A 24,284-nucleotide genomic window follows, 5' to 3' on the forward strand; every position below is an offset into this window, starting at 1 on the left:
TTATGTTCAAGTCTCTTTTAATACCATTTCTGGCACTCAATCCTTTACTTAATTCAGGATTCTGTCACTTATTGCTGATCTTGTACCTTTATTAATTCCCTAAGTATTGACTTTTAGAAGTATTTGGACATGTTATGCTTAGTACAAACCCATTCAGTGATATGACCCTTACTCAAGAATCTCTGTATGCACCCTTAGAGATAACTTAGACAATTCCTTAATTCCTAAAAATACCTTCATAATTCTTGCTGAATACAATTCAAGGCTAATTTCTAAGCAAAGCAGGCATTCAGAGTCCAAGACCTTTCAAGATGCCTTCACATGCTTCCTCTCCCAGATACTAACCACAGTGTGTCTCACGCAGCATGTTTTTCCACTGGGTGTCATTCTCAGAAATAATCTTGCTTTTCTCCTTGTAATCACACCTCTTATCTGTCTCTTCCCCTCTTGAGTATTTATTGTACTCTACCTTATATTGTAATGTGTTATGTAGCATCTCTCTAAATAGATTTTAGATTTCTTAAAGTTCACGAATTTGTCTCATTTTCACCTTTTATTTATGCCTGGCTTTTATTACTTTCTATAATTGGAACTAAAAGCCTATATTTTAGACTTTTAGCAACACCGTTGAACTAAAACTGAGAAAAAAGATAAAATGGTCTTAAAGGAATTTGGATTTCTCTCTCTCTCTCTCTCTCTCTCTCTCTCTCTCTCTCTCTCTCTCTCTCCTGTACTAGAGAGAAAAAATTTCTTCACCTATGGTAAGCAAGCACTCTACATCTAAGCTCCATCCTTAGGCCCTATAGTCTCTTCTTAATCTTTTTGTGTACTCTCACATATTGGTCTTGATAGTAATCTAACAGAAGTCATCAAATTAGGAGACTCAAACTTTGTCTATATGAGGCCAAAGTTTACATTTTTAACAAACAAACAATTTTAGTAACATAATTTAAGCTTCTATTTAACTGTAGATGTGGTAATAAAGTAAGAATCTTTAAGTGTTGGCATTCAAAAACTTACTGTAGCAAAACTGAAGATTTATGATTTCAGACATAATGTTATTGTATATAATTCATTCTGGCCAAAAGTATTGATTGATTATTGACATGGGATCAGGTACAAGTCAGCATAAAACTCACCCTCAGACGTGGTCATGCTATTTAATTCATTAATAATGGTGTCTCATGATCCAAGGAAGGCCTACACATTGGCTAGACTCTAAGTCTGTTTCCCCAACCCTGACAATGATTGCATACATGAGTCTGGGAATGGAGAGCGACCAGATTTTCAACCTCTGTACTTGGTCTCTTTCTGAACTAGTCCACTTGAACAAATCAAAACACATAAGTAGAATGCAAAATAACAATCCTTAGCAGTGTTTTAGCCAACAATAATCATATTTCTGTAAAAGTAGAAGTGAACAAGATGGAAGCCATCTGCTGTTTTAAAAAACAAAAGAACTATATTTAAATCAAAATCATTAGGTAAGATCTATGCATTGAAAGCAAGAGAAAAAATTTATATTCATGTAAGTAGAGGAAGCTTTTTTGTTTGTTTTCATCTATGTTGATGTGATTAGATAGCTATTACTGACTGATAATAGTTAATATTTAATTATAGAAAGATTGGCTGAAAATTATACTACCTTTTAATATTTTGTGAACTACATGTATATGCTTAATTGGAAAGTTCTTAATTTTTTCTTTTTCTTTTGCATGGCTTGAAACCCATACATATTGGCTAAGTAATCCATAAGGAATCTGTGGTAATAGAAACTTCTGGGAAAGCCTGAACTTTTTCTCCTCCATCAAAATTTGAGACATATAAATCAAAATAGAATTAGTAATAAGAATTTAAAAGATTTTTAACAAATCCATTCTAATGTGAGTTAGATTTTAATCAAGATGCATTCTTCCAAATATGCAATAAAATTGGTACTGTTAAATTATATTATTAAATTTTTAATTGCTAGAAATGACTTCCAGGAAACCCTAATCCAAGGAATGGATAAAAAATATATGTTTTTAAATATAATGGAGTAGTATTCATCCTAAAAAGGATTACCTGGAGACTTTTACAGGTAAATGGATGCAACTCAAGACCATACTCATAAGTGAAATAAATCAGCCCCACATGCGTAAACATCATATAGCCTCACTAGTGTGAAAAACTGAATAAGTAAGTAATATCCAAGATATACAACAGATATTGTGAGTTAGGAAAAACTGTTCAAAAGAAATGACAAACTATGATGAGGGGAAGAGGAAAGGAAATGGAGGAAAAAGAAAACAATATTGTATACATGAGATAGTTAAGATAGTTATACAGCTGCTTTCTCTTAGTTCATTGAAAAGAAAAGTTTGTGCTAATATTGTTTGGATAAGATATGCCTATGTGTTTTACTCTGAATAACTACTATGAAGACAACAACATGTAATGTATTAATTATTGTAACTTTCATACTAAACAGTTTTGAAACTCTGTTTCATTATTATCTTTTTTCTCTTTAAAAAAAATGCCTTCCAGCCTTGCAAGGAAATCCTCTATGTTATTCTAATTCCAAATTCATTTTCAATGTTTATGAGAGGAATTTTGTAACTTTGTAAATGACTTTTATTTACACCATATAATTTCTATATTACATTTTATGAAGGAAAATGTTATTGTCATGTATATTCCCTGGAAAAGATGATAATTTACTATTGCAGCAGATAGTTTTAGAAGTTAGTAAGCTATGCCTCACATACATATAAAGTGTGATCAAAATATGCAGCAAACATCTTAACCTTAAAAATATTTATTAACTCATCTTAAAATATTCCCTTTGTTTCAAAAATGTCTTTTCCATCATTCTTTCACTTTCTGAATTAGTTCTGGAAGTCTGCTGTCAGTATCTCTACAAGTATGACCAAAAGTCAGTAAAAGCTGTCCTTAGTGTCATCCAAAGGAACATCAATCTCTTATAACCTGTCTTCATTCTCCCTGTTTACTGAATCTAGCACCATGCAACTTCTGGCTCTTCCCCCAAAGTCAAAATGACCATGAAATATAAGCATTTTGAATAAACTAAAACACTGAGGTAGTCATAACAAACCAACTAAAGACACTCTGTAAAGAACTTTCCAAACTGCTTCAGAATGTGGCCAGAATGATCAGTGTTGTAGTCAGGATTATTTTATACCATTCACCCAAAGAGTCAAATGTAAAACAGCAGGAAATCTGTCCACTTATTAGACACACAAAGAATCCAGCTGAGGGCCTGGATCCCATAGCAATGTCTTGTACAATCCAGCTGAAGACCAAACCCTATGACAATGTCCTTCATGAGTCCAGTTGGAGGCCTAGAGCCCGAGAAAATGAATGTCTTGTGCAAGTGTGTATCAAGGATCTGCACTGAGAAGGCCCAAAGATCCTTGGTGGAAGCTAAACATCTGGACCAATGTGATGAAATATCTGGTCCAGCAGGCTGGGAGATCTGCATTGGAGCCAGTAAGTAATGCTCAAGGTAAGGGTCAGAATTCACTTGATGAGAACAAGTCATCCTCAGCAACAATGAGGTCCAAAGCTCCTCTGATCATAACAGGCAAGTTCATGTCAGTAAAGCTAGGGCATCAAGCTTCTCCAGGAGAATCAACAGTACCCAATCCACCCCCTCTTCACCCTAGTTCTGCTGTTACGCTGTTAGCAGCAATTCTCAGGTGGACCCTTTACACCCAGCACCCATTTCAGCTGGGTGTTACAAGTTGACCACCAATTGTCAATTACCACCATATGATAAGTGTGTCTGGAGCAAGGGCAAATGTTTTGAAGTAAACTGGTGGCAATATGGCTTTTACAGTAACAATTTTAATACTTAGCCATACCCTGTATTTTTATCATGCCTGATATTTTTATTAATCTGCAATCTATTTTGAAAACATACAAACATGCGATAGTTACCAACGCTTTGCAAATATTAAAAGTTCACATTTCAGTCTGCCTTTATAAAGTGTGGTGGTAAATATTACCCATCCAAAGTAGGATGACTACCCCAATGTCAAGATACCTAAAATATGGAAATGCCCTTGGAGAAACCTATTGTTTAAGGTGACTGTGTATTTCTGAGGTTATGACTGAAAATTGTGAAATATTCTTTCTGATTGAGAGGATATATGACAATATTGCAAATTTGCAATATCTTCCACTATAATGTGAACATCATGGAAGAACGTATTAGGCACACTTGCATCCCCAAAACTATCACAGTTTTTGGCACATATTTGCTCAACAAATACTTTTTTGAATGAATAAATGAATGAATGAATGAATGAATGAACCACTTCCTTTTCTCTAATATTATTCTGGTAATTGTCTCACCTAAAACTTTCTGCCATTCATGGCAGCCATTCTGTTATCTGATGCTAGAAACCCTTCCAATTATATTGGTCTATGCTTTTCATTGTTATCTTTTTTATTTAGAGACCATGCTATAATATTTTTAGTACTACCAGCAATAAAGCAGAAATTCATACGTTGAAGATGTGTTTCTTCCATAAATATTCATAAATTGAAAAGTGAGAATATTAAGCCAAATGTATATCTCATGACACAACGCATACTATAGGATATTATTAAACATTTCAAATTGTATGGGAGGAATCATTTTTGAAAGAAAGTTAGTTGTAAACCAGTGTTTTCTAAACCTTAATGTTTGTATGAAATCTCTTAGTGGTTGTGTTAAAAAGCAAATTTTTATTCAGTAGATTTTAAGGTGATCTTGAGAATCTGCATTTCTAATAAGCTTGCAAATGGTACTGATTCTTCTGGCCCATGCACAAAACTTTGTGAAAAGAGATATTAAAAAATTATTAAACTGTTTATTTGACAACAGTCCTAGTTTGAAATTGTTTGTGATACAGTCGATAGGCATTTATCAACCTGGTTAGATTCCTGAATTTATCTAAATAAAATACACACTTGGAGTAAGAACTTCATGGTGATACACTTGAGGGACTCAAGAAATGATCTGATTTTCACAATGATACTCTAGAACCCAAAGTACTCAATGACATATAAAACTCATAACTGTGTTGATGCTGTACCCAATTGGAACACAGTTTGCCTTATTAACAGACAGGTGTTCTTTAAAAATACATCGTGCAATTTTTGCATACTGAAATTACAGTAGCATTCCTTCAATAGCATAATTATTAAGGCACTCATCTTTAAAATGTACTCAATTTCACTTAATAGTAAATGCTTCCCTAAAGGAAAGCAAATGCATTTATTAATTTTATAAAAATGTGTCTATTAACTATTAAAATGATGAAAATATTTAGAATATCTTGTATTGGGCTTTACTGTACTGATATTAGGTGACCAACCACTTTTATAGATTAGTTTTTTTAATCTTTAGTAGAAAATTAGATTTTATGTCAAATATAAAAACTTAAAAAGCAACAAAAATACTCAAAGTCAGTATTGCTACTTTTGCTTATAAAATATATTTTAGCTCAATTAATTTTTTGTAATTTTAAAAAATCTTCATGGAACCAATAAACTTCCATGTCAAGGAGGCTCCATATCTGTTTTATTATAGTCTTTTACATCCCATCAAAAACAAACTTCCTTCTTACTGTGTATCCATGTGTTCATTCAAGTGTAACAAATCCCTACAAGTAGGTAAGAGGAAATGATTCTTGTTTCAATATGCTACAAAATAAAATGAATAGTGAAATTATGTAATCTTCATACATTAGACACATAACAGTTCATTAATAGTTTTATCATGTTTAAAAACTTTTATGTGTCTCAAACTTTAGTCAGACTATGGCACCACAGAGGACACGTGTAATACTAAAGGCTTAATGGAACATGTTGGGTTTTCCTGTAAAGCAGATATTTTCATGAAGCACAGAACCAATCATAAGTTTTCTCCACTATACCCTCAGCCTATTTTCCTGACTCATCTTAGTATTATGAGAGCAACAAATGAAACTTCTCACAACATAGGTTGAAAGAACATATTGCTATGATGTAAAGGGGAAGTCAGGCAATATAAGTGGTACCTTAATTAGCTTCAGGCCATTAAAGAGCTTATGACATTCATATTTCTGTCATTATTAATATGTTTAGATTAACTCACACAGTACAAAATGTTTCCTCATATGTTATTTTCACATCACATTTGAAATGGGGCCATAGTACTATGAAAGAATATTAGTCTAGTATTACATGAACTTTTGGTTTTCAGTGATGTCATGTATTTCCATAGTGATTATAAGTAATTAATTGCTACAAATCCACAAGCAATTTTTCCTTTTGAGAGTTGACAACAGATACTGGTGTATTAACAAAAGATAAATAATCCTCATCATGCTTAGACAATTAAAATAGTTACTCAGAATTTTTTTTTTTTAAAGCAAAAGTCAATAATGAATGATGGTTCTTAGAACTTGTTAATGCCTATATTTTTTTCTTTTTTTTTTTTTTATTTTGGTACCAGCATCAAATTTAGGGCCTCATGCTTGCCAGGCAGGCACTGTGCCACTGAGACAAATTCCAGGCCCTACCTATAAGATTTTAAGGGACCCAATTAGGCTTTTTCTCAGTTTTTAACTTGGTAATCACATCGCTAAATTCTTCCTATTAGACATTTCTGTCTGTGAATTAGTCACTCACTTTTAAAAGCATAAATATACAAATAGGCATGGAGATTATAACACAGTAAACCCACAATTCTTACTTTCATTTTTAGTTGTTTTATATTATTTGCTTTGCTCCAAAAAATGAGCCAAAATCCGGCCATAGAGAAAGGGAATCTTGTTAAAAGGGAAAGAGGATACAACTGCAAAAAATAGTGAGTCTCCTAGTGCTAAAAGGAGAATATCAATGTGTGTTAAGAATTGGAAGCAAAACTACTAAACTAGATTGGCCCAGGCCTTTTCTTCCTTTATGGCTCAAGATTCATAATTCCTGGATAAAGTGTATTACTACAAGTAAACAATTGATGATATCTTGTGTGTGAGATGCTGAAATTGTGAAAGTACTTTTACATTTCTTAGGAAATATACTTTAAAATTAGATAGTTGTTATAATATGTTAATAAATCCCCCATCTTATAGAATTGCCCAGAATTCCTGAGACGTCACCAAGACTGACTGCTGCTAGTATTTATAACTTAGGAATGTATTTAGTTTAGAGTGTACTGTACAAAATAATTCTGTATCAATTGGCTGTGTACATTTAAAAATTCAGAGACTACCCTTCAGTGTCATTTTTATTCAATATTGGACTTACTTCTTACTGCAGTTGATTATTTTTCCCTTCTTTGGAAGGGATCTTCTCTCTCCAGTCTCTGAGGTTCTGGAAAACCTGCTTCTTTCTTGGAGATGTTGTTCTGGTACCTGGTGACTATCAGTGTAGAAGTGCCATTTGTAAATTTGATAAATGCTCTGAATCACTGGTTGATTACAGAGTCGAAAGTGCTGTAGTAAGTCTGGTGTCATTGTTTTTTATATGTGTGTATACACTCACACAGACAATTCCTGATTATTGTAACTATGGTTTGACTAATAATTATGTTGATTTTATGATGGTCTGAAAGCAATATGCTCTTAGTAGAAACTACTTCAATTTTTGTATGAGAGTTGGGGGGACAGGTGCAAAAATGTGGAGAGACAATGAATATGTAAGCTATGATGTAACACTTTAAATGGACCAGTTTATCCCCTTAAAATCATAAAAGACACGTTGAATCAATTCAAGGACATATAAGGAAAGTTGTCAATATTAGCCATAAGAGTAGAAACAAATGAAGAAATACACATACACTTTGTATAGCCTAGTAGCCCTAAATGTGTAAGTGCTATATATTTAAATTGAGTGATGCATCAAAAATTGAATCTGTACCAGAAATATAAAGTCCTTCCCATCTATTTGAAGATTTATATTTTAAGGCATATCTCCTAGTCCTATATATTCCAGAATCCAGTGAACAAAAATTTTTACATATTGTAATAATTAACACAGATGGTTATCATTGGTATATAGTTCAGGAAAGCCCAAAGAATTATACAGAGGAACTGCACAGGATCGATTCTGCCTAATGTAGCCTGTGAATGTCCCACAGAAGTGGTCACTGAGCTGTGGTTTTGGAAAGACATATAGAGCTTTATCTGGCAAAGTAGGGGAAAATAATTCTAGCAAGAGGAAATAACATAACCAAACACTTAGATATGTGAAAGTTGATTTTAGATCTGAAAACCTTTTAACTGAAGAATATTTTTGAACATTGAGATGTTAAAGGCATATGTGAAAATCTATGGAACAAGTAACTGTAAAATTTTAAAGGTCTTTTTATTTCTTCTCAAAGAACCAGTGTTTTATTATACATGATACGAAGTAATAATTGATTTTAGAGAGGGGCATGGAGTGATCAGAAAATCAGCACTGGCTGTACTGCAGAATTCTGATTAGCAGTAGAAGATTGAAGTTGTTAAGAAGCTTTAGGAGTAGGTTATAGAGAGAGGTTTAGAGTAAGAACTACAGTGAGTAGCAATAGGAAGGAATCAGAAAGTGACAGAGATATCATTTTTGAAGACACTTTCCTGATTGGGGATGAGTGTCAGAGGATGAGGTGTGCTGGATGTATATAATTTTGGAAAGAGTAAAGTAATCATGCCCAACCCAAAGTCATGCTTTCTAGGAAGGAAAGTATATCCTGTAACATATATAAACTTTCTGTCATATAATATTATTTTCCACAAATATTATTGCATATTTGAGTCAAAAATTATTTGGCAATCATTATAATTATCGCTATTATTATAAATAATATTTGGAAAATGCGAGTGATTTCATGCTGTTCTATACCCAGGAAGATTGCTAAAAATCAAAACAAAGCAACAAACAATAACAAACAGTGACATAATAAAAGAGAAATGCACATTTTATTTAGTTTGTTTCCTTTGTTATTCTAAAGAATCGTGAACCAACATTAAAAAAAAAAATAGCACAAGCTGTTGTCATCCTGGAGAACAAATTACCTACACAGGGTAACAGTATAAAGAATAGAATCAAGTTTTACAGCTGCTCTTGAGAAGACAAGCCTATTCAATTCTAACTGAGGCCTTTCCAAAGAGTGTATATCACATGGGCTTTATCTGAGGTACACCACCCCAAAGACGTCTTCCAGTTTAGGTTAAAATCTATGTGAGCACTTGTACTTTACATAAAACCTTAACCTCATTTGCATACTTTCTATTTGTTATATTGCATTTTTAGTGTTTACCTTCCTGGTTCATGATTTCAGTTCCTCTGAAAATCTACATTTATATGAATGAGTATCTGATTTGTTTATTCTTACTAGATTAACCATCCCTAAAATAGAACCACATCTTGGGCTTATACACTTTTGTGTACCCCAATCTATGTCCCCTTCTACGAACTTCTAAAATAAAATATTGAGGATATTGTGATGCATTCCTGAGTTGCACTGTCAGAGCACACTAATGTATATATGATATAATTAAATTGAGATAGCATTTTGTTTAGTATAAACATGGTAATGCAGGAAAAATTTTATTGTAGAACTATTAAAAATATTTGTTTTGAAGTATATATGCAGAGATGATGTTTCATGAATGGATTATGAAGTTCAAATTAAAACAGGCTTTAAATAATTAAAAATAGAAACCTTTGCAGTTTATGGACTTTATTATCTGAAAAAGAAGTGATAGGGTGGTTTCAAGCTGAGAGGAATAGTTGCGAAAAACATTTGGTTCTAGTTAGTTAATTCTTCCCTACATGTGCTAAATTCATCGTATCCATTTTAAACGCAAATGAGCCATCGCTATCATCTTGCATTTGTGGCAAACTCTTGCTGTGCCAATTTCAGCTTGCACACATCTTAGAGAGAATAAGATGTTCTAATCTTGATTATAATTTTAAGTTAAAAGAATGAAATTAGTTCAATATGAGGACACTGGTAGTTTGCACTAGTCAGATTATTATCACTTCTGAAAAAATACAAGAACACGTACACAAGAGAGTAAACTCATGCATATCATCAAATGCATAATACTATGAATTCTGCTGGATTTCAATTCAATCAAGAAATCAGTTTCTGAAAAAAGAGAAACAAGATACATAAAATATAAGAAAGATGAATGTGATCATTGTGTATATATAAATTGTATCAACAAACTTAATAAAAATTTAAAAAGAAATCAGTTCATGGGAGCTAAAATTTAGTGATAAATATGTTGTTACTGGCAAGTTCAGCCATGTTGCTAAGAATTAGAGCAAGCTTTCCATAAAACTGTATTCATTACAAAGCAGATATATTCCAAAAAAGTGTAAAATACATCATTCTTCATCAGATAAATTAAGATCAATCAGTTATCGTTCTATACATATTAGAAACGAACATTTGAAAGAATGATACTAGCAAGTGTTGTAAATATATTAACAAGTAAGACATTTAAATTGCATGAATGAGAATAAAGCATAAAATAATCACCTTGAAGAAAGCATGACAATTTCTTTTAAAGTTAAGCATACCTACACTTGCCAATGAACCACACTTTACTCCTAAGTATTCACCCAAGAGAAAGTAAAATGTGTATCAATATAAAAGACATTTCACAAATATTCATCACAGATCTATTCATATCCTCAAACTAGAAACCAGCCACATGCATATCAAAAGATGTGGACAGGAATAAATATATAGTCGCACAACAACAAAATGGAAAACTCAACAATACTGAGCAAACATATGGATCACATACATAAGAACGTGACAGATTTCAGACCATTGTGTTGAATAAATAACCCAGATATAAAAAGTTACATAGGCATTAATGCATAAACTAAGCCATGATAATAGAAATAAAATCAGTCATCCCTGGTCACTAGGGAATCTTCTGAGGTAATATGGCTATGTTGTACCTTGTATTTTAAAAGAAATGGCTAACACACCCAAACACTTAGAGAACATTAATTTTCTATTTCTCTGAGATCTTCCAAGTATCGCGGCTACAGAATTAGAAGAGAACACACAGTGTAGGAACCTTGCGTCCTTAGGACTAGAAGTTTTCTGTTAAAATGGAGGTAGGATTGAATGATAAGGTAATAACCAAATAGTTATTAAGATGCAATTTCTTCGGGCACAGAAGATACAGATCTAATTTCTTATCTCATCTAATACCCACTTATTTCAGTTTGCTGCAACGAACAGTAAGCAAATGTCAAATAAACATGACGATTACAAATCAGTGCTGTAAATAAAACAAGAGTATTCAGGCAGGAAGGATGGTTTAGATCCACTGTTTTGAGAAAATTATGCCAGATAGAGGAAGGGGTGAATATAAATTGGAAACTATTACATAGTCTTTAGTTGAATTATCTATTTCTGTTTTAAAATAATCTCTTGTTTAATGCATAGATTAAGGAAAGGATCAGTAAGAAGTATGAATATAATTTTATTTATTTATTGAATTTTTTAAAGTCCACTGCAATAAAAAGAGAGAAAGGAGACACGTTAAGAGATTATTGCAATATCTCAGTCAAAAAATGATGGCAGCTTCAATCTGGAAGGTAACAATAGAAATAAAGGGAAGTGGATAGCTTCAAAATGTATTTTAGAGCTGGATCTGACAGTACTCCATAGCTAATAGGATATGTAGGATGGAGTGAATCGGATGGGGAAACCAAAATGACCTATGAGCCTTTACTTGAGATTCTTGCCACTTATACAGATGAAGTATGAATAAGGTAGACTCCAATGTGGGAAGTAAAAGCGTGTATCATTCAGAGCTTGTAGGAAGAATTTAACACTCTTAAATCATGTAATATGAAGATGTGCGGAAAGTATGTAAAAAAAGCAAAAATAATTGCTGCACTTCTGAGCTGGTATCCACAGGGAGTCATTACCATCCCTAAGAACTAAGAGGCATGAAGAACAAACATTTGTGATGATTGAGTGGGAGGTCCTCTAATGGGAGATTATGTCTTCAGTGGAGGAGCCCAATGCACTTTTAAAAGTATAGAAGAGAGGGCCTTCCTTTATTTTTTCGGTGGCTGGAGAACATTTTCACTGGACAAATTCAACCAAAATATGGAAAGATTTGTACATGGGAGATGGTAGAGCCCGGGGAGTGTGAGGAATGAGAGGTAGCCAATGGCAATTGTACTATACTCAGAGTGCTGCAACTGAATTAGAAGGGCAAAGAATTCTGTATATTTTAAAAGTATATGAAACTTCCCAGGCAACTAAATTACAACCAACAACATGGAAATTTGGCAAGGATGTAGAATTTTTGTTACCAACAGAATTAATTTTGGAGACTTTCCTAGCAATGTGTTAATCGTGTCACTGTTTTAATACGTATCACAGGAAATGAGTCCTCTTAAAAGCACCCTTTTGAGTACTCACTAGTTAGTTAAGAGATAACCTATCAGAAAAATTGTAAAGAAGTATTATACAATTCATAAAACTTGAAGACAACTTCTGTTTTTTAATGATCTTGAGAGTGCTAGACAGATGGAAATGAAGAATACATCCGTTTCTTTACCATTAAGACCTTGCATAGGTGTTCGCGACATTTGGAGCTGGAATAAAAAATAAAGTTTTATCCCATATGCTCAAAATCTTTTATTATGTTTGTCAGTATATCTTTGTAATTATCCCATGTAATTCTATTTCTATATTTTGCTAGAAATTTCTAACAAAGACAGTGCCTTTACATTTCATAATGAAGGCTGCACAAAGGTCACATTGGCCACTGTAAACTGTGTTTTAAAAGTTTGTTTGGTTAGAACGCGCTATTGTCAAAGCATTGGTAGTATTTTTTGATAGTCCACTCATTTCAAAGAGATATTTAATGCTTGCCTCATATTTATTGCTCTGAAACACCTTATTGCTTGTCACTGTAAACCAACTGATTACTGATAATTGGCCATACTGATTACTGCCCATACTGATAATATGGGCATTGAACAAAAGCTGATTTTAAATTCTGTATTTGTATATGCATTTGAAAGTAAAAATTTTTCAGTGAATTCATACCATTTGAATATGTTTAGAACTAAAGAACATTCATTGGGTCAAAGAAATATATGGAATATTTACTATTTTCCAGGCATTCTCCTAAGCACTTGGGTTATATCCATGAACAAAGTAGATTCAGATATTTGTTATGAGGATATATTCTACTAACAATAAACATATTAGAAATTAACAGCGTGGTACATTCAAAAGTGGTACATTTTGTGAAAATATAGAGCATGCACAAAATAAATCAGTATTCATCAAATGCATGAAGTAATATTAACTTCAATCTAATATCATATCCCTGAACTTAGAATTGAATATTATAATTATCATATCTATCAATTGTCAAATGGGCAGACCAAATCTTTATTAGATATCACTGACACATTCATACTTGGTATGTTAAATTTTTAGATCACTAAATAAATTCAAATAGGTCGGTCTTTTAATTTTTTAATATGCTTCTCACAATATTTATGACAAAGAAAGTAAAAGAAAAAATAGATAATTTCATTTTATAATAAATCAGGTTATATTTTAATAATAACTAAGTGGCTCATTTTTATTAGTGTATTCATAGGATTAAGTCACTGAATCTAGAGCATAACAGAGTATGCCTTACTTATTTTTAAGGAGTTCTATTCACATGAGTTTTAATTTGCATTGATGTCTCTTTCTACTCTTAAATAGAATGAGAAATCCTGATTTATGTGCATGTTAGATGTGAAAAAAATTATATTCACATGAGGAAAAATCTGCCTTAAAATTTCCTTTTTATTAAAGTTTATGGAAAATTGATTAAGTTAAATTTCACGATGCCAAGTTTCTGAGCAAAATTCTCCAGAATGACGACTGCTAGAAAAGTGAACCAAAAGCAGTCATTCTCTTAGGCAGTGGGCACACTGCTCACTTACGAACTCTGAACTCAGCCAGCCAAAAATTTATGTATGATGCTACTGTCTATTATATTTGACTTACTTTTCAACAGCTTTTTTCTATGCTTGCAGTCCTATTTATGTTCCAAGGTACACTGCAAAATGCAAAAATGATAACCCCACTGTAGTTCACTAGTACCTTTGGAAAAATTAAAATTATTTCTGCTTTTCTAGAAACATTTTGAGATAAAACAACTTTATAGACAAGTTGAAACAATCTATTTAATATCTCCAGAAGAACTGATTTGCATTTGACATCAGATTAAGTGGTTCTTCCAATTCATCTATGCTTTCAGAAAAGTAGTGAAAAATTCCTTTCGTTTATTTTCAATTTTTCTTCATAAGATTTAGTTATTTAAATCCTTAAGATATTCTGGAGATGGAGCACTGGCTACCTAGCTGTTAATAAGAATCTAACAGAAAATGTGCCATTAAGCATTTGAACTTCTCAGATAAAAGCCGATATTTAAGGTCATAATGATATTAGACAAAGTTTTCTGATCATAAAGTGATGATGAATTTGAGAAGAATGATTGTATCTGCGGCCACTTGATGGATATTCATAAGTCTAATAGTCCTGGTGAATTTTCTTCTGCCTGGTATTTTTCTGTCAGGTACATGACTCACAATGCTAATGTAGTTTAAAACTGGCATCAACATTTTATTATGGCACATCTGTAGACTCTTCATATTTCTTTAAAGGAAACAAAACTTTTTAAAGTTTTGGTGTATTTATATGACTTCTTTGGAAAACTTACTACTAGAAATAACCACAAATCACAGTAATATTATTGTTTAGAAAGCATTTCGTCTTTTTTCCTGTTTTGTTTATTTCTTTTTAATGTTCCATTAATTCCCCTTATTTAAGGCTGAAGTCTCAAATATTCATGCTTCTTATTTCTAACTATAAAATATGTGCTTAATATTATTATTCTCTGTACAAATTCATCTGGAATCCTTACAATTTAATTACACATCTCCCCAGTAACTAATTTAACAATATTTATAAATGTTTACAACACTGGTAAAACGACATGACTAAAAATCTATAACAATATGGCTTTTTATAAATGGATAAATTGAATCTTTTCTACAATAATTTTAATTAGCCTTTTAGGTTTATATGATCATTGTATGTATCAAATAAAATCAAAGTAGAGATTAATATTATGTATGTAATACTTATAGTTACCATACATATATATTTATATATATTAAAATAAGAACCTTGGTGCTATCCACGATTTTTCCTTGTCTATCACTTCTGTTAGTGAATCCATCAAATCCTAGTTGTTATCTCAAAAGTACTCCTATGTCTGTACATAAGTCTTCCATCACCCTGCTATTACAAGCTTCCTCACTGCTCTATCTCTCAAATCCATTTTCTACATAGCAAAGATAACCTGTACTTAAAAGTAAATTGAGTGTATCATTTTCCGGCTTGAACCTGTTCACTGACTTCTTACAATCAAGTGCAAAATCTTTATCATGCCCAGCTAGTCCATATATCAACTAGCTTTTGATTCCTTTTCTTATCTCATCTTCTGACACTTCCCTGGTGCATACCAAGTATATTCACCTCTTGGGACCCTGGCTCTTGATGATCTGTTTATATACTAGAGGAAGAGCTTGTTTTCTCTTTTATTTCATTCCTCAGGTTTAAGCTCAGATATCACTACTCCAAAGAAGCCTTCTGGACCAGTGTAACCCCAAATAAATTTCTTTTAATTTTTCCTATAGTATTTAGTTTGTACCCATTAGCTCATCTGAAATTTCCGACATTATTTGTTTGTTTGTTTATTGTCTGCATCTGTAACTTCCCCAAGTCCCTTGTAAGTTCCAGAGCAATATTCAACACCAAAAGTCAGAACCTAACATGTAGATCATGCTCTTTATAGATGCACTGTGACTAATATATCAATATGCTCAAATTCCCAACAGATATCAAATAGTTGTTTTCTTAAAACATTAGTTCTCAAATATATTCATTTTGTGAAGCTATTAAGTTTCCTGGAAATGCCCTCATCTTCATGAACACTCTCTTTTAAAGCCAGTTCAATGTTCTCAGGCCTTTATGTTCATTACACTCACATTTCCTCCCTGTAGAATTTAATTTTCACAAAGTAATAGTTCTGACATGATGTGAATCATTGAACTTTCTTATAAATATGAGTTAAACAAACTATGTGACAAGATTTCAAGGTTTTGGGAAAGCGTATATTCCTTTCTTCTAACTTTACACATTGTCACTAAGTCTTGAAATTCTACATTTAGAATTTTATTTCTTTCGCCCTACTTAGGCAACAAAACTTTATTTTCTCAGCATTCTGGAGACCTAAGCACAATATCGAGGTATTGATAGGATTTATTCCTTCTAATTGATATTCTTATTGATGTTTTATCACTTTAATACTATTTAGATCTATATTATGATGTTCTGGAAGGAACTAACACTTCAAACTCATTTAGCTATTTCAATATAGATGCTGAGAGCTTAAATGTGTTATAAGATAGAATAAGAACATTAAAATACTAGAATGCTAAAATATAGGTTGAAGAAAGTACTTAAGAATGCAGGAGTCATTCAGAAATTCTGATTTGCTTCTGAAGTACATGGGAGTATAATCTAGGGTGCTGGTTCTTTTTCTGGCTCTTTAATAACTGAATAAATTTAAACATGTCCTTCAATCTTTATGTTAAATAGAGAAAAAGTGAGATTTCCCTACCTGATCTCTGAACAGTTCCCACTTGGTGATTCTATACTCCGTAATTGTACACTTGATCAAGCCTCCCCACTTCTCATAGATAGTAGCAAATGTGAGATTTCTGATATAAATCAAAGCCTTACCATCTTTACAAATATAGCAACATAGGACAAAGCAGCAATAGACCCTGAATTCATATTTTATTTAAGTATACAAGTATTTCCTTCCACAAACATTGTTTCATTTTACATTTATTCATAGATTTGAATGCATATGCATGCAAAACACCTATATGCATCACCTCCTTCATTGAAGAATTACAGCACCATTATCTTTTCAAAGGCACTGACTCTAAGATTGAAACACAAAATACATCTCTCAGACTATTTGATAAGCCATTGCACTTTCTGATTTTCATTACCATATTTTATTTATAAATATCTATTTTGTTTGTGATGAGATCATGCTACATTGCCCAGAAAGACTTCTAACTTGTGAAACTCCTGCCTCAGTTTACCAAGCACTATGAATACAAATGTGTAGCACTGTACCTAGGTTTCTATTCATTAATATTACTTTGAATTGCAGACTGAAAAGCCTAGCCAGTGATAATCTATTTATTTCTTCACATTAGTCATTTCTCAGATATCTGATTCTTGTCGATTCTGTGTAAAATTAATTAAAATTTTCCTCTCAGTTACTCCTCTGATTTGCCTACTAACAGAGCAGTTTCATTGATCCTGGTAATGCACTAAAAATTAGCAAAAGCTACTGCAATAAACCAACAAAAGACGTGTTGGATTGGTAGTATTTATTCTCAAACAGGATATGATTATACTTACTGTATTATTACAGTTAATATACATATCACTTATTAATTTTATTATAATAATCATGATTAAAAGAATTAGTCACTGATTTCGACTCTCAGGAGGAACCATAAATATTTAGGCAGTGAATGAATGAATTCAATGTTGGAATTAAAGTGTTCTCTCAACATTTCAACAAAACATTTTATTACAAACCATGGAAGAAAAAACATGGTATTGGAGTGTGTACACTGGAAATGTTATATATTATTTTACATAGCATGAAACCTTGTCCTTGTTAAAATGCATATACTGTGAAGCTATTACTTCACACTGGGACCTGCTGTGCCCTTTTGAAGTTATCCATGCCAATCCATGGATTAGCTAGCAGTCGGGAAGTCTGTGTGTGTATTTAAATGATTGAAGAAAAGTACAGAAGATTAACGTTCTGTTTTTACAGTGTAACTATAAGTTTAATACAGGGACAACTTTATTTTTAGTGTAATACATCTGTGAATTATGAATGATGTGTTTGGGTCATGCCTTTTACATTCATTTTCAATTTGCATGGAATAAGAAGACATTAATCCAATTTATGAATGAAATTATAAACTGAACTTGAAGGAGAGGGCAGTATTTTTGAAAGGGTGAGTATAAATAAATCATTAGAACTAACAATGTTCATAAAGATAGTTTAGAATCACTTTAGTCATTTATTTCTCAAAGTAGATGATTTCTGTATTTTAAGCTTCTGCTGTAAAAACCAGGCCAGATTGTCCATTGAGCAATTGTTAAATTCTTAAAGCACACTTTGGTAAGATTCTACAATTGGAGACAGGTGGGTGATCCATAGCAACCTTTCCTCACAGTCTTGTTACCAGGTGGTATGCTAAAATTACAACGTCTTAGATCCATAGACTACAGTCATCAAAAATACCAACATTTAGTAGCAGATAGGCACAAGACCAGTTGCTAAACATATGCCTTTAAATTCTTGCTTTCAGTCCATAGACACTTCCACAAGTTCTCTTGCAAGAGAGATTCACTATAAAGAATATCACCTAGCCTTCTACTCACATTAGAGACCAAACTTCTATGAAATCAAATGAAGGACAGAACAAATTGGCTTTAGAGATCGATCAAGAATATCTTCTCTGAAGGTACTAGATACTTCGTCTTGACAAGTTTTTCTGCCTCATTCATAGTAAGGCTCATAAAATGTTTAGCCAACTGAATATTATAGATACTACTCATTTAAACAGTAAATAATTATTTCAGTCATCCCTTTTGTGAATTAACAAATCTCAAGTTTAGAGAACAGATTTCTAATTAAGAAACTTAAAATTCTAGCTACCTTAGGCTGATGAATCAAAGTTAGTACAAAAATAAATAATTTAGAGTAAAATATTTTAAAGAGAATCACCACTCCTATAGAATCATACCATCTGAGATTTGTAATGTAATGTTTCACATAAACAAAGGATATACCTAGTGAAAGTAGGGATTACAGAAAATTTGATAACTTGAGTGAGTGGCCCTGGTTTGAGTCACTTGAGTCATTAGTTGCAGCCCTATATATTATCACTCAACTAATACAAATTTTACAGATACTAGAGCAATTTCTTTCAACTTTATCTCCATTGTCAACAAAATAGCTTTGCTATATTTAAGAGGAGACCAAATCGGAACACTTTTTTAAAAACCTTGGAAATAAATGCAGAGGAAAGTTGTCTAGAAGCAGATTAAGAAGGTACTTTGTTCTTTTCAAGTGGAGGAAAATCTTATGAATCACTGATAATGGTGTGCTTTATTACTCCTTTGTGAATGAGTCTAGTGGTTTACTTTAACTGGTGTGTCTATTGATTTTTTCTTAGAAAAACGAGTTCTACTCATATTCCTGGGTTAACTGCTTTTTCTATAATCAGTTATGTATGAGGGCTTTAAAAATTAACAGCACTTGTCATTGTACCTTGTTACAGGTGAAAAGTTTAGTTTAACTCTGCCTTAAATTGACCGTTTTCCATGTGAATCTATGCATCTCACACTACCTATATGCCATGACAAGCATTTTTGTAATTCCATATTCAAGGAGTCTGCTGAACAAATACCCGTATATCCCAATACCACCTAGAAAATCTTGCAGACAATTCAGCCATAACATTCAAAGCAAAAAATAATGGTTTCTTGTATAGGATTCCAAAAGCTTTACCCTCTACTTTTCCCTGTCTCATTTAATAGTAGCAACACATCCATTGTTATTCAAGTCAAATGCCTTAAGAGTCATTTTCCATTTCTCTCATTATTTCCTGTAAGCTGTACCTCATCATTTCTTCTGATATTCATCTAACATGAGCCTCCATTAACTGTGACCCAGAACATTCTGTTAAATATGGTTTCTGCGACTCTAGATTTGCTGTTTTGGTCAATAGAACAACTGGATGATAATGAAAATTTTTAAAAACCAAAAAAATACAAAGGATCATACCACTGATTTGTTTAAAGCCCTCTTAGAGTTTCTCTATAATCATGAACCCACTAACAATTGGTCATACACCCTACACACAATTTCTGGCCTCTCATATTCCAATTTTCTGCTGAGTCTAACCATACAGTGTTTCCTCCTGTTCAAAATAGAAAACTGGATCAGCATAACTCAACCTTTTGACCTAAGGGCAGCATGCAGTGCTCCTTCTGCTTGGAAAGCTCTGACCTCTGACAGTAAGGTCTGATTCCTTCATGCTCTGATTTCTGGTAGTAAGGTCTGATTCCTTCAAGCTCCAGCTTCTGATAGTAAAGTTTGATTCCTCAGGTCTCAGGCCTCAAGTATCAGTTCAAATGTCATACTACTAAGAGGCTATCCCTAACACTTTATTTCACGTAGCTGAGCCACACCCGCAGCCAGAGATATATTCTCTCCTTACCTGCTTTCTATTCTCTTCAGAACAATTTTCACTGAATACAATGTTCTTTTTTTAGTTTGATAATTTCTTTTTATTATAATTACAATATAAATTCTACCAAAGCAAGAATTTTGCATATTCTGATCTATTTGCCTTGAAGAATGGTCAGGCACCAATTTGTTGAATAAAGAAATGAGAACTTCCACCTGGAAATTTTCTTATTTAAAGAAAAGAAGAATAGAAATGGCCTTTTCCAAAGTAGTTGAGGTCGTTGACATTCATGTGACTTGCCAGAACTCTTCTGAGAGTTCCCGAAAATTGTACCACATTATTTAAATTGAACTCTGAATATATTAACTGCTTAAGGAACCACTGGGATCAATTTGAGCATCACTCATCCTTCAGGGTCCCCATCCTTCTATTTGATAAAGAAATAGAGGAGTAAAGGAATAGGTTCATGTTAAGTGACAAGATTAGCCTGTGATAATCTGCATCACCTCCAAAGAGAATTGAAAGGGATTTATTTAATCTCACAATTCTGTGGCAGTGTTTACCAAACTGTGGTTCCTGAAAGAGAAGTAACACAAGATGATAACTAGAGATGCAGATTTTCAGGGTCCACCATGCATGATAGGAAACGTTACATCTCTTTGAACAACCCCTCTGTGAAAATATGAGCAACAGTGTACAATCTTAGCTGTACTTTATAATCCTTACATTCAATCTTTAATGATTTCTTATGTCTGAACCCCTCTGGTAGAAGTTTCAATTTAAATGTTTTGCTATGGACCACGACTCTGTTTTCATTTTTTCTGGGTGGTGCAGATTGATTTCTAAGATTTAGAATTATTGCCCTAGTGGTGGCAGCAGGGGAATTTTGGCCATATCCAGGTACTTTAAAGATATTCCTCCTGGCAGGAATATAATTTGGGATTCACAAATTATTTGCATCTCAGTTTTACTGTAAGAGAGAAGGAATATGATTTGGCCTAAAACGCAGCATATGGTTATAAATGCGAGTGCTGCATAGCCTCTTCCAAAGCATCAATTCATGAAGAAGCACATTAAAGCAATGTAATGTTCAAAACCAAGTTCCGTAGTAAGCATCTGCCATAATAGATTGACTTATTCCAGAAGAGAAGTTTCATTTCAGGGAAGCTTATCATGATATCAAATATGTTTTGAGTTAATGAAAACGCAGGAAGCACCAAGCTAATAGGGCAATTTTAAACCATAAAATCTAATTTAACTGCACTAAGAATGACAATATAATGCTTCACACAAAACGAAGTTTCTCAACCTGATTGATCAAATGGAGAATTACTAAGAGGCTTCATGGCATCCCCTTTGAAGAAACTAAGTTGAGTATAAGAGAGACTTTCTCAGACTATGGTTATTTACTTTTTAATTAAACACAAGATGATTAAAAAGAGATTTCACTTTATAAGGCCACAGAACAGCTTGTTTGATAAAATTGTTATAAGCCTCAAGACTCTCATTTCCATTTTAGTATAAATTTTTTACATTTGTTTTCCGGAATAGTTAAATAGAGATTCTAGAAATTCAGTATGTCATATTATATACATATACATATTTTATATACATATATATGTCATATATACATAGTTTTTGTTAGAAGTAAAACATTTGTGAGGAAAGATTTTTTACAGTAAAAAAATTACTTTGTATAATAGTAAAACTGTTCCTATAAATAATTGTCTATTTCAGCCACTTAATTTCAAATTGAATTATTCATTTGAAAAATTAAGAGTCAATAGTAATGAAACAGAGCTACTTGTTTCTTTGAGTTTATGGGTGTCTTATAAAATATAAAAAACACATCTGTTTTATTACAATTTTCCTGAATTGAATCTCCTGAAGGGCTTTCTTGCAGTCATGTTTGAGCAATAGCTCTTTATGACTTCCTTTGTAAAATTTACTTTGTGCAGTATTTCCTTTAAATGTAAAAATTGACTTTTGCTGTGCATGGTAAGAACTTTTCTTAGGCTTCTTTATTCATTAAAATGCCCATATGATGATTAGAAAGTCAATTAGGCCATTTACTAAACAGACAGTATTGGAGACTTGATACATGTAGTTCATGTCATAAGCAGTTCAACTTTATATAATTTTGAGATTAGACTAAAAAGAATTATAAATTTACAAAAAGTGACTAGTTGACATTACAATAATTACAATGTATTCATATTACCAATTTAGTGGCTCAGTCACACTGTCATGGGCCACTTATTTCCATAAACTCAGGTACTTGCTTGCTGTTCACCAAAATGAAAGGAGGTAATTTACTTTGATGAACAAGAATCACAAAATGGAACTTTAAAAGATAGATTTTATTTTTCTTGATTCTTTTTGTATTTTTTTTTTTTTTGGCTTTTTCCTTTTTATCGGTACCAGGGATTGAACTCACGACTGCCTGCCTGCAAGACAGGCGCTTATGCCGCTGAGCTAAATCCCCAGCCCTCTTTTTGTATTTTATTAGTAAATATTAGATATACACAGTTATAACATATATCATATGAATTTTATACCTGTTTATATATTGCTTTTTCTTATAAGCCAAGTGGCTTATCCAAACTTCCTGAGGCCTAAGGCATAAACCACCATCCTGTTACTCCTACCCCTGCTCAGGCTAGAAAAATCTGTCTACTTTCCTACTGTATTTCCTTTTCCCATGATACCTTGCTGTAAAAGATCCTAACATACTTGCACAGGGGAGCTGGAGATTTGGGTGATAAGACCCTTTTATCTCCTCTGAGCTAACTTTGAGCAAATTCTTTTTTGCTTTTTCCAAAATGAATGGCCTTCTTTGATTTATTCAGCTGCAAGCAAATGAATCTGAGCTTCTGGACCTAACTGGTCTGATTAAGAAATTAAATTTGCAATACTACTAGGTTTTAATTATTGTGTTATTGTCCTTCCAACTACTTCCTGAACTAGATGCAACTTATAGCATCCAAGTTCTCATCCTTTCTATAGCAAAAGTTGGTCATCTTGAATTCCTGCAGTTTTTTTCCCACAATAAAAGAGATAAACATATACAAATATGCACGTATGTACACACACAGAGAAATTTACATATATGTAGAAAAGCAGTGATAAAATTCCTTCTGTCAAATGAGTAATATAGATCCATTTAAAAATATCTGTCATGCATTAAAGCCATAAGGTACTTTGACCTTTAATTTAAAATTAATTCAATAAAGATTACATTATCTAGACTCTTCTTGAGTATTATTTTGAAATACAAGTATACATACATAGCTTTATTCCTAGATTTAAGCAAAGCAAATATTTTCTAATCTCTTCATGATTGTTTAACTTCTCATGCTGTATCCTCTTTTCCACTAGACTGTATGTATCTAAAAGATATACAGTTTATTGGAAAAGATGGCAGGGCAGGAACGTTAGTCTAAAAATATTGCTTTAATTCACCACGTGTGTTTTGGGAAGGATGTTTGAAGGATATGTGTTTTAGGGCAGAACTAGCACGAATGTAAAGCTATGCTTGGATACTTGTGAAGCCTCTCTGTGCCATTCTCTTACAGATTGTACACAAAAATTTAAAAGCATTGCTGCTTTTTAGAGGTAATTTTACTAGGATTGAGTCTACACCATCCACAACCCACAAGACTTAAAAAAAGATTGATCTCTGAAGGGCACCATTGTCTTCAAGCACGAGCTTCATTTTTATGAGCTAAGCCTGAAGTCCCTGACATTTAGAAATGACAGTGTGTCAGTATGTAGTTTTATCAAATAATCCTAAGTTTTATCAGCTTTGCAAAATGTTACTATGAGTCAGACTTCAATTTATGAAATGTTTTAACTATTGAGAATGTGATGTTGTCCACAAAGAGGAGAGGCCTTAGCCAGAACTGATC

At 32.7% G+C, this 24,284-nt stretch overlaps 1 protein-coding gene across 3 annotated transcripts in view; it reads left to right on the forward strand.

Annotated features, from left to right (window-relative positions):
• The window catches only part of Il1rapl1 (interleukin 1 receptor accessory protein like 1), a 1,239,862-nt gene that overhangs the window by 1,060,119 nt on the left and 155,459 nt on the right, over positions 1-24,284 (forward strand). The window lies entirely within an intron of this gene.

The sequence above is a fragment of the Cavia porcellus genome, unplaced genomic scaffold, assembly GCF_034190915.1.
Source record: "Cavia porcellus strain 051 isolate PalLab524CR breed Dunkin Hartley unplaced genomic scaffold, mCavPor4.1 scaffold_33, whole genome shotgun sequence".
Classification (NCBI taxonomy): Eukaryota; Metazoa; Chordata; class Mammalia; order Rodentia; family Caviidae; genus Cavia; species Cavia porcellus.